Genomic DNA, 12151 nt, shown 5'->3' on the forward strand with positions numbered 1-12151 from the left:
GGGGCCCTGGAATGTAAAATATGCTGTTTGCTGTTGTCATTCATGTACCGTTGAAAACCTATTGTATTTAATTTGTAGCTGATAGATTGCTGCTAGCTGTAGCTGATATAATGGTGCACTAATGTTGCATTTGTTAAAAAGCTTCCAGTCGCGTAACACAAAATGCCCCCCTCCCCTTGCAGAATGTGATGAGGGGCCCGAGTCTCGCATATCTCACAGATAATAATTGGCTTTGGCTGAATGGTGCCACCCTCTACACTGCAGGGCCCTGCATTATACCCCTATTTTCTTCTGGCATCTGGAAGTGTATGTTCATACACAATGTAGAAGGGGGGGACCAGGAGCTATTTTGAAAGGAGAGGTCCAGTACCGGTGCTCCCATAGAATCGAGCGGTTATCACTGGGTTACTGCTGTTCCTATTGGAAAGATACAAACAGCAGCCTAATCTGGTTGCTGCAAAAAAGACTTTAGTGAAATCTGGTTTACAGTCCAGGTTGGATACCGATGAATGTGGGGGAATTTCTCCTTTTGGAAAAAATACCCTCACACACCCATGTGGGTGTCATGCTTCATCATCGGGCGTGTGCTCTTCGTGGGGGTGGTACTGCTGTCCCCCACAGGCCCCATGAGAGGGCTCTTTGTCAGATCTTTTAGGAGTGATGCCGCAGTTGTGCGCGTGGGTCTAAAAGTTGTGCGAGTGACTTAAAATTACCCCCATGGTACCCAGAAACAGAATTTAATTCAGGGGTCTGGGTGGTAAGATTAAAAGCGAAGGATAAGGAGAACCTCTTTCAAACAAAAATTGTAGAGGAGTGAGGATTATCTTGCTGCTCTTATCTGTGAGTGTAAGTGCAGGTGAAAGTGAGATTCAGGTTGACCTGTTTCGTGCTAAGTCTTGGTCCCTAGTGTATCCCGTTGCGCTTCTTCAGGACTGTAACATGATATAAAATAATAAAACTAGGAGTCAGAGACGACAACACTCTGTATTCCTATGATACCTAGAGTCAAGTGTGTAGTCGTCAATGTGCCCATTTGAACGTCTGATAGGCATTCCAGATTCCAACCCCTTGATTTGTAAAGATTGGCCTCCTCTGCTAAACAGTGTGGTAAGGAAGAAGTATATGCTTTCCTTAGTTGCAGCACATTACCTTCCCTGCCATTGCTTGGTTTGCCTTCGCCAAAAGGAGAAATTCCCCCACCTTCAACAGTGTCCAACCTGGACTGTAAACCAGAATTAACTCAAGTGTTTTTTGCAGCAACCAGGTTTAAGCAGCTGTCTGTATCTTTCCATTGGGAACAGTAACCCCTTCGTGATAACCAAGTGTATGTTCATATCCCAGACATTTTCATAGTAAACACCTGTTCTTGAGAAATGTAAGCAGTTGAAATCATGTTTATCATCTCCTCTAATGGGCTGTGGTCTCCTGAAGATGTAGCTATGCTCTCCTTGTGTATTGTTGTATTAGTGACATTCATTCTTCAATTAGTTGTTTAATTCAGCTCAAGGCCAGGGAGTTGCTTCCCAGTGGTGTCGGGCCATTGCAGTTTGTCTCCGTTTGTTTGTCCTAAAGTGTATCTTTTTTTCATTCAGAAATGTCATAAATTAGTTTTTTCAAATATTGTTGATGTTGTTTTAATAAAGGCAGCAGTTATACTGTACAGGTCCTCATGAAGACACTGGTAGCCTACATTTTGATGATAAGCTGTTCCCTTAAAATGTGCCGAATTAGCAAACTAATTTGCAGTGAACTTGCTGATGAAACCAAAATATATTTGATTGTAGTAAAATGTTAACAAGTTTTTGAAAGGCAGTTTTCAGCCCTCGACAGCCTAAAAAGATGATGATCAAAATTGCCAGGTAGTACTTTTTTCAAGTGCTAAACTATGAGGCCTGTTGAGATGCCTATCACAGAACATATGTGTAGATTTCATTGTTCTATATTTTTCTTCTGTATTATTCCCAATAAAGATCTAAAATTAATGTTCATGAAGCAAGATTCAGTTTTTACCATGGCAGACAGTGTCAGGTGATTGGTGCGGGGGAGGGAGAGACCAGGTGAGTCAACAGAACAAATATTGAATTTATACTTGAAAGCTGCACTAACTTTTGGGTTGGGAAATTAAACTGACTCTGTTACTCTAATTGTAAGATATGTTAAGCACATGTGTAGACATCACGCATCCAAGTGTTGGGCACACATAAACCACTTTGTACTCTAATGCAGAGTCTGTCTGTCTTGCACTTTATCTTTTTTCTGATTTTCACTTTTGGTTTGGATTGCAGTCTCATCTTATGCATATCGCTTTACTGCTGCTTTCCCTTAAAGTTTAGAAGAATATATTTGGCGTGGATAGTTGTCTTGTTTGACATCTTTAATCGGATAGAGACTTGCAGCCTCAGATTTCTTACCTTAGTCTAATTCCCAGGCATCAGACTGGATCTGTGTTCACTGATAAGTGGCGTTGTTTGGTCCCGCGAGGCATTGTGCGCCGGAATTAACGTGTGCGGTACCTGTTTAGGTGCCACCCCAGTGTACTGACTTCAGTTCTTTTTTGTATGCACCAGTCAGCACAGATCCAGAGAAGAGCTACCCTCAGTCTTTTTTTGACTGACCTTTTTGCAGATTTTTATCATTTATTTTTTGTCGAATGTTTTGAGTCTGTCTCATGGTGCATTGAGGATGTCCACTAGGAAGGCTGGAATAAAATCCTGTCATCAACAGATGTCAGCGATGGACCCACATTTGGTGTGCCTTTGGTGCTTGCAGCACAATCATGATGCCAAGACCTGCGTAGATTTCTGTGCCACATGCCCCAAGGCCTTGAGGAAGAGGACCCACAAGCGCCTCTGCTGCTCAACGCTGTGACTCTCACAATCTTGGTTGAGAGGAAGGTCCCGGGATTGGTTGTGGACCCACTCCCAATGGTTTGTAGTCAAGCTCGTTGGCAAAACCTGGTAAGTCCTTCAAGCATGAGAAGAACAAGAAGTTGAAGATATCTTCAACTTAGCCAAGTCTGCTGAAACATCTGACGAGATGCTGGAGCATCTGCACTTGACTGTTATGTTATGTTAAAAATTACTTATTAAGCGCACGTACTCCCGTGGGCTTCATGGCGCTATCGGAGAGGAACATAACACTAGTAATTGCTCAGTGAGTGAGCCTGTATAAGAAGCCAAATACTTTAACAGTAAGCCTGTTTAAAAAGCCAGGTCTTCAAAGAGCGTCTAAAAGTGAGAAGATCAGGGCTCTGTCTAATAGGCAGGGGAAGGGAATTCCAAAAGGTAGCTGCAAGGTGATCAAAGCAGTTACCCCCCCAACCGTTTTTTCTTAAAAGAGGGTACAGTCAGAAGGCTTTTATGCGCAGAGCGAAGGTTTAAAGATGGGTTCTACCTAGAAACAAGATTCCTAATGAATTTTGGTCCAGTGTCCTGCAAGACTTTGAAGATAATGCATCCAGTTTTGAACTCAGTTCTTTGTTTTACCAGTAGCCAATGTAATCTTTCCAAGCCGGGTCTGATGGACTGCCATTTAGATTGTTTACAAAACAGCCTTGCTGCTTGGTTTTGGACAAGCTGAAGTCTTTTCAACTGGCCAACTGGGAGTCCCAGATAAAGGCTGTTGGAAAAATCCAGTCGGGAAAGAACAAGAGCAATGACTACCTGAAGAAGAGCAGATTGTGTGAGGAACTGGGCTATTTTTTTAATTTTTTTAAGTTGGAAAAAACTAGCGGAGACTACTGTTCCAACTTGTCCCTTCAAAGATAGATCTGCGCTCAACGTGACCCCCAGGCTTTTTACAGAGAGGGATTTTGTGGGTGGGGCTCCCATGTCAGATGGCCAAAAACATGGGCCCCAACTCAATTCACTTTTCCCAGGCAAGATCAGCTCTGTCTTGCCTGGGTTAAGTTTTAGATGGTTGAGGTTCATCCATCTCTGTATGTGTGTCATCGTGTTCTGAAATTCTGTCACGGAGTCAGCAGTGTTGAGTGGAAAGACAAGCTGGAGATCATCCGCATAGTTGTAGATGGTAACTTTGGAGTTCTGCAAAGAATAAAGTAATGGGCGAAGGTAAAGATTAAATAATAAAGGTGATAATGAGGAGCCTTGAGGGACCCCACATATGGTTGGAATTTTAGGAGCTGTGAAATTGCCAAGTCTTACTGAATGCGAGCGCCCTGTTATAAAGGAAGTGATCCAATTTAGGGCAAAACCTCTCAGACCGGCTTGTTCGACACGGTTGACAAGGATGGTATAGTCAACCGTGTCGAACGCGGCCGACCGGTCAAGAAGTACAAGGGCCTGATGTATGCCTCTGTCAGCATTGGATCTTAAAGTATTCTGGACAGCCAGAGTCACGGCCTCCGTTGAGTGACAGGGGCGGAAACCGGCCTGATTTGGTTCCAAGTAATCAGATTTTTCAATAAACTTGGACAGGCAAGAGGAGACATAGGCTTCCAGAATCTTAGATGCATAAGGTAAGAGGGATATGGGCCTATAATTAATCGGATCAAGTGGGTCTGCACCAGGTTTTTTTAACAGTGGGATGAGCAGGGCATTCTTAAAACTACCAGGGACCTTGCCTTGTGTGAGTGATTCATTCAGCAATGAAAGTACTACTTGGGGAGTGGCTAGTCCTATTTCTCTAAATATATGTGGGGGACAGATGTCATCGGGTGATCCAGATTTAACACGTACTAATAGGTCAGACAATATTTTTGGGTCGATCAGAGGAAATGGTTCTAATATAGTAGTGTTATGGTAGCTGTCGTCCATAGGAACAGAGATAGGGAGATTAAGTATGCTCTTTTTTATAGTGGTAATTTTGTCAGTGAAAAAGAGGTTTAACCTGTCACAAAAGTCTTGTGAAGGAGTGACTGAAGAAGTTGTTCTATCGCGGTTACACAAATTATTCACTATATTGAAGATGTCTTTAGATTGATTCTGTGAATTTAAAATTTTATCTGAGAAATAGGTAACTTTATGTTTTATGTTGGTTTTTTGGTAGTTCTTCCGGGCCAAGCAATAGATTGCTTTGTCATGTGGAAGATAGTTGGACCTCCATTTCCTTTCTTTTTGGCGGACTTCAAGTTTCAAAGTCTTCAATTGCGAGGTGAACCATTTATGTGCATCGTTGGGGCGTGAGCGAGAAAAATTCACGCAAGGTGCGTGAATGTCCGCTGCCGTTTGAATCCAGTGAGCGAGAGACTCCTCCATGACCTCAATATCTTTAGTCAATGAGGGCGGGGTGGTGGCCAAGGTATCAAGAAAAGCCGGTATGTCAATACCCGCCCATTTCCTAGTTTTCCCACCAGACTGGGAGGACTGTTTCCTGCTCAACTCAACTGTGATTGTAAAATGAATAAAAAAGTGATCAGACCAGACACAAGGCTTAATGAGAGGTGCAGTTAGTGAAGTATTGTAAGACCATCTTTGATCTACACTGTGACCCTTCTCATGGGTAGGAGAGTGAATGTGTTGAATTAGATTAAGATCAGAGAATAGGTCTTTCATTTGATTAAGATCAGAGAATAGGTCTTTCATTTCAGCTGCCTGTGGGTCTGCTTCAATGTCGTCAAACCAAAGGTTGAAGTCCCCGATTAGAACGACTTTTGGAGTTTTTTTTAGAAAGACCATATAATGAGGTACGATTTAATACGTGCAGGGGTAGGGTGGGGCAGAGATGGTCTGGGGGCCTCAGAGTGAACAATTAATCCGTGGTATAACGATATTTTTGAGCATAAGGGTTGGCGACGGGCGCAGACGGGCTTGCCTTCGGCGCGCCCGCTGCGCTCCCGTATGCACATTTCGTTTTATCCCTTCCTCCCCAGAAGAGCTAGACCGCTAGCTCCGGTCTGGCCCGCTCCAAGATGGCGCCTCGCCCTCCACACAAGCGGCACAGTCAGCCATGGTGGAACGGGGCGGGGTACAGTGGTATGGAAGCTTTGAAAACAATAGGGTGCCCAAAATAGTAAGTAGTGATTTAAAAATTATTATTAAAATTATCGAGGCGGCGTCAGCATCGTATTCATGCACGCGCTGCCTAAGGCTTAACAGAGGTAATGCGCGCTATGTAGCGCTGAGTGTTGCGGTTCGTTCTCCAAGCGGACCCCAGGAGCTGCCACCAACCTGAGAGTCCTCTTAGATCTGTTGTGGAGCCTACACCTGGGCTTTCTCTGCATCTTCCATAGAGTCCAGTAGCTGTAGCAACCTCTCCTAGTTACATGATTTTATGAGGCCATGACCCTCATATTTGGGTGGCCCACCCCCACTGAAGCCACCATAGGCTATGTAAGGTTCCGGAAAGTGAGCCACCTCAACTGCTGCTGGCTCCAGTGGCAACGTCGCAAATGCCCTACAGTGGCAATGTTGTCCTCCACAACTCTAGCACAGAGCCGAAAGCTGACTGGGCAAGACTCCTATGGATACCAGTTAGAAGAGACAGAGGGTGACTGGTACGAGGATCTGGCTGATGCCAGTGGGCTGGACACCTCCCCTGACACTGGCCTTGGCTCTCCTCCTTCCATGGGTACCGTGGAGGGTGCCTCTTTCACAATGGTGGTGCGAAGGGCGCCTGAGGTCCTGGACTTTACGCTGCCCTGAGGGGTAGTTTGGACAAATGTCTTGACAGAGGTGCTTTAACCTAGAGGTGCCCCCACAGCACCATTACTCCTGTTTAATTAACCTTAAAGATGTCCTATTCCGAGCCTGGTCCAAGCCCCGCACAGGGGCTCCTGTGCATATGTATTGCTGCCATTGTCTGCCCCACGGGAACCCCAGATCCCTCATCCAGCAATCCACCCCAGAGAGCTTGGTGGTCTAGTGCCTCCACCTCCAAAATTTACCCCAGTGCTTTCCCTACCACTCCATCAGGCTGGGAATTTAAAAGGCTGGATACCTTCGGGATGAAGATGTTCTCTTCCGCCTTCCGGCCCAGCGGTCGGTGAACACCCTGTGCATCTCAAGCTGATATTCCATACCCTCTGGGACTTGGTTGCGCAGATGCTGCCTGTGGTTTGGGAGGAGGCCTGAGCCACACTCAAGCAATTCCTAATGGGGGGGGGGGGGGGTGGGGGGGGGGGTGAACCGATATACGAACCCCAGTCCGCTTGGACCATGTTTGTACAGGCCAGCAATCCTCAGTCTTTTTGTGATAAAGTACAAGGTTCTTACAAACCAGGTGGGACAGGCAGTCAGAGGTCGAGCCTGTCCGCTGTAGCCTCCAAACCCCTTTAGGATGCCCACCGACCAACATGGGCATCCAGCGAACGTCAGGATACGCCTTCACCTGCTTCACTGGCAGTCAATAACCTACGACTATTGGGTTTTGCAGTTCTTCAAAAGGGGCTACTCCCTCGCCTTTTTGACCAACCCTTTTCCTATACCACCTACCTATGACAAGCTGACAGAGGACCATCTCCTTTCTTCTTCAGGAGGTGTTCGCTCTCTTTGCCAAGATAGCTAGAGAAGTGTCGACCTCAGAAGTAGGTAGTGGTTGCTATTCCTGCTACTTTCTAGTGCCCAAGACGGAGGAGGACTTTGTCCTATTTTTGGCCTGTACCTTCATAATCTCTTCTTGAAAAAGGAGAAATTCAGGATGTTCATCCTTACTCTCTTCCTGTCTGCTCTTGACACAGGCGACTAGATGGTATCGCTAGACTCGCAGAAATCATACTTCCACATTCTCTTCCTGCCTGCTTGGACGTGACCTACAGTTCACGGTAGGCCGTGAAAGCTTTCAGTTCACCTTGCTCTCCTTTGGCATTGCCAGTTCCCCTCTGGTGTTCACCAAGGTTATGGCAGTAGTTGCCGTTCATCTATGGTGGTCAGGGATTCCATCTTTATCCAGTATTATGGGTATCTTTCATAGATTCACATGCCTGAATCATTCCCCGTCGTCGGGGTGGGAGTCCCCGGTATATAAAAATAGTTATGTCATATAGACATATATACACTAATAGGCCGGAGGCCTCACATTAGTAACATATCTGAGTACTTTTGTAAAAAAGGACCAAACTTTGGCCAGGAGCCAATCAGCTACTAGCACCCTCTAGAACCTTCCTGGAAGGAGCCCTAGTCCCTCAGATTTTCTACCGCATGTCGTGCTAAGGGAGTCTCCACTGAGCTCTGCTCAGGTTTCTGATATTTCTGGATTTATTCCAGATTTTTCTCTTCAAATTGACTTTTGTGGACGAGTGCTAGAGTCTACTATGTCTACCACTCCTAAAAAAGGGCTCTTTAGACCTTGTGCCTCGTGTAGTAAGCTGAGACTACATGTAGATGACAAACATGAAGACTGCCTCTACTGTTTCTACCCTGACCATTCTGCCAAGGATTGTAAGGTCTGCCGCACTTTCTCTGTCAAGACTTTATAAGACAGAGAGGGACGCCTGCTTCTGTGGCTTCAGAGACTGAAGGATAAGGATCTAACAGTCTCTTCAGGTGAGAGCGGGTGTTCCTTCAGGAGCTCACACTCCTCTTCCAAAAGTCCAAGACAGACATCTCCAGGTCCGTCTGATATGCCACCACAAAAGAAGACGCCAAAGTCTTCAGAGGCTCGTCCAAAATCCATGGCAGTTAAGACCTACCCCAGTATTGGAACTTTCATAGATTCCCATGCTTTGTATCATTCCCAGTCGTCGGAATGGGAGTCTCGGTAACAAAAATACCATAGCTGTAGGTACAAAAGACAATGGAAAAAGCATATCACCCTCTTTGTATAAAAGAGACCAAACTTTGGCATCAGCCAATCAGAAGTGCCTCACCACTTAGAACCTTCCTGAAGGAACCTCAGAGCCTAAGATTTTCTACCGCACGTTGTGCTTAGGGAGTCTCCTTTGAGCTCTGCTCAACTTCTACTCTTCAAAAGGATTTACTTCAGGATTTTTCTTCAGAATCTTTCAGATTCACTTCAGGATTGTTGCTGCCTTCCAGGATGTCGGAAATTGAGAAGAAAAAAGCCCTTTTCAAGCCTTGTTCCACCTGTGGCAAGAAAAGGCTTTTTGTGGAGGATAAGCATAAAGACTGTGACCGTGAGGGTAGGCTCTTGACATGGCTTCAAAATCTAAAATCCAGGAAGGAGACTGTCTCCAGTGGCTGGGAGGATGCGGCGTCGATGTCTTCTAGGAGAAGGTCAGTGAAGAGGGGTAGGGGTTCCCGTTCTCCTTCTATGGAAAGATCTTCAAAGGCCTCAAAAAAGACCCCTATGGAGTCTGAAAGCCCAGGTCCCAGCAAATCTCCTCACAAAAGTGTAAAGGAGAGGGAAGGACCAACTACGCCTTCTACAGGTGAGAAGACTTCCACAGCCTTCAAAACACCTTCATCCCAGTCTTCTGAGAGGAGTTCAAAGTCCTTGAAGACGTCGACGGCGGGAGTTCTGTCGACGAAAACATTGAAATCAGGTTTGCTGTCTTTGACGATCCCGTTGACAGGGGGTTCGTCGACGAAGCTACTTGACGACGGGGGCCTCACCGCCGACGGAGAAGACGCCGACGACGAAGGTGCCGGAGACTAAGGTGTCGACGACGACGAAGGTGCCGTCGACGACTAAGGGTGCAATGGCGTCGACTACGATGGTGCCGACGTGGACGATGACTACGATGGTCTAGTCGACGAGGGCGTCGACGATGACTACTTTGACAATGACAACGGCTGGAGTGTCGACAGTTTCATCGTCGACGACACCAATCTCGTCGACGCAGATACAACCGTCGACGACAGAACCGTCGACTATATTATCCTCAGAAAAGAGGATTACCATTTCTGTGACGCGGATCACGCCAGAAATGACTTCTCCGAGGAGTGTGTCTCCTCTGCTGCCGACCATGCTCCTTCAAGAAGTCGAGTCAGAGGAGGATGACCAGGATGCTTACAGCTATGCCAATAGTCCCTCCCAGCTTTTTGTCAAATGCCAGGACACTGACTCGGAGGGCGAATATGGCCACGAGGAGGTTGGTCATCTTCAGTCGCAACAGCATTCTGAACAGGAAATGGTTGCAGTGCCATCATCTTTCCTTCAAGATCTGCATAAGATGCTGCAGGACTATAATTCTAAGGCAAGTAGGCCTCTTCCAGTTCCGTCAACGCCTGCTACGCCTACAGGGGCTTCAGCTTTATTTGTGACGCCTAATTTTCCGGCTCAAGCTTCCCCTCAACCTCAAGCATCCTTCCATCAGGATTCCTCCGGCTCATGATGATTCCTCGGATGAGGATCAGCAGTCGGATCATGACTCTATTCCCAATACGGAATATGATGAATATGTCATTCCAGATCCCTCATCACCTGTCCCGGACCCGGCGGATTCCCCACCAGCGGACATTGGGGGCTTCCATCAGCTGATGGAAAGAGCTGCTGCAAGATTCGAATTAGCCATGCCTAAAGTTTCTACATATTGTTTCTTATATGATTTTAAGGAACCTTTTCGGAAAACAACTAGGTCTATTCCTATTGTGGATCACATATGGAAAGAGGGCATAAAGGCTATGAAGCACCCGGCGACGGTGGTCCCTTTGCTACTGCGTCTAGATAAAAAATACAAGGCGACCGATGATGCTTGTGAGAAGTTGGCCTGATATATGATGCTCACTAGTTCTAGTTTTCACCTTGTATCCGTCCAAACAACCCTTATGGTGATTGGTTGTAAGTCAACCTTCTAGACCAGCTATCCTAATGGTAGCATGGACAAAGCAGTCTTTAGGCTAAACTCTTTTGGCATGTGAAGCCAGCTGTTTTACCGCATATAACCCCTTGAATACCAAGTGAAAGGACACCACACAGGTTGTTATGAAAATAAACAAGTATTTATTAACTAACATACACCTCTGAACTCTTTGAGGTCAGAGGGCTAAGCACATGACAAACTCTTAGGAAAAATACGTTTAAGTTGCACGATTTACAATGGTGCCCTAGGGGCACGACGAACCATATACTAAGTAAGTGGAATGTGAAAGTCAATCAAAGGAATGGAGCTGTCCAGAGGCTGTAGGATTGCTGGGACCATGCTATACCAACTTGAGGTAAGTAATAGGAGGCCCACGGAACGCGTGTGCAGAGTGTGAACTCACACGCGAGATGCGTACAAACGTCTATGGACAGTGTGAGTACGGACGTCCCTGACTAGATAGGACAAAAACGACTGTGGAACTAGGCACTAGGAGAGTCAAACTACCCTTGAGCACCGAGGTGCTCGTGTTACCTCACCCACAGGCTGCGGGTGCATAGGTGCCAAGTCGTGTCGGGTTCCGGCGTTGAAGTCTATGGAGCCTGTAGGAAAAGATGCTGCAGGCGGTCAGGAGGAAGATGTCCGGTGTGATCCAAGGGTGGATCAGTGAAGAGAAGAACCTGAAAGCAGAGGGGACAATGTTCAAAGTCACTAGCCAGTGACTGGAGTGGAACCAGGAGTGGAACCAGATGTCGTCGCGATCAGGTAAAGGTGGACGCTTGTCTCTGCAGCCACGTGTACCAGGTGGTGTCTTACACGACCAGGATGGAGGCACGAGCTGTCCCACGCAGGCTGTCGGCGGTGTCGGCTTCGGATTCGGAGTCAACAGACCTTTGCAAAGGCAACCCACGCAGTGAGTGGAAACGGTGTCTGGAGTGGACCAGGAGGGTCCGGGGTGCTCCTCTTTTGGAAGGGAGCAAGGGCCAGTCTGGAGCAACCGTTCGCAGTTCGTAGTCTAGGAGGCCACTAGCCAGCCGGCAAGTGACCAGACAACGCGTTGAGCAGCAAACAGGCAGAAGGGACCCACACAGATCTCGTGGATGCTGGAGTGCTGGTCTTCGGTGCAGGAGCTGCTCGGGGTCGGGGCTTCTCAGTCCCCAAAGCACTTGAACGAGGATGCCTCTGAAGTCGTGCTGGAGCGAAGTGCTGCTTCTTTCAAGATGGCCGGTCCCACGTGTCTAGTCGCACCCACGGGTCTCAGCTGTGCTGCAGATGTGGGTTGAGGTCGGAGAGGTCTGGGAATCCGGGTCTCGTCGGGCTCTGAAGTATGGATCCTTGCAGGAAGACGACAAAGGGAAGCCGCTGTACGCTGATGGTGCCTGCTTGTGCAGGGTGGACACTCCTTGCCCACAAGGGATATTTCTTCAGTCTTCTGTGGAGCAGAACGTCGAAGTCCAGAGTTTCTTCTTGTAAAGTTGTTCAGGATAATCT

Source organism: Lissotriton vulgaris, chromosome 8 (assembly GCF_964263255.1).
Source record: "Lissotriton vulgaris chromosome 8, aLisVul1.2, whole genome shotgun sequence".
Classification (NCBI taxonomy): domain Eukaryota; kingdom Metazoa; phylum Chordata; class Amphibia; order Caudata; family Salamandridae; genus Lissotriton; species Lissotriton vulgaris.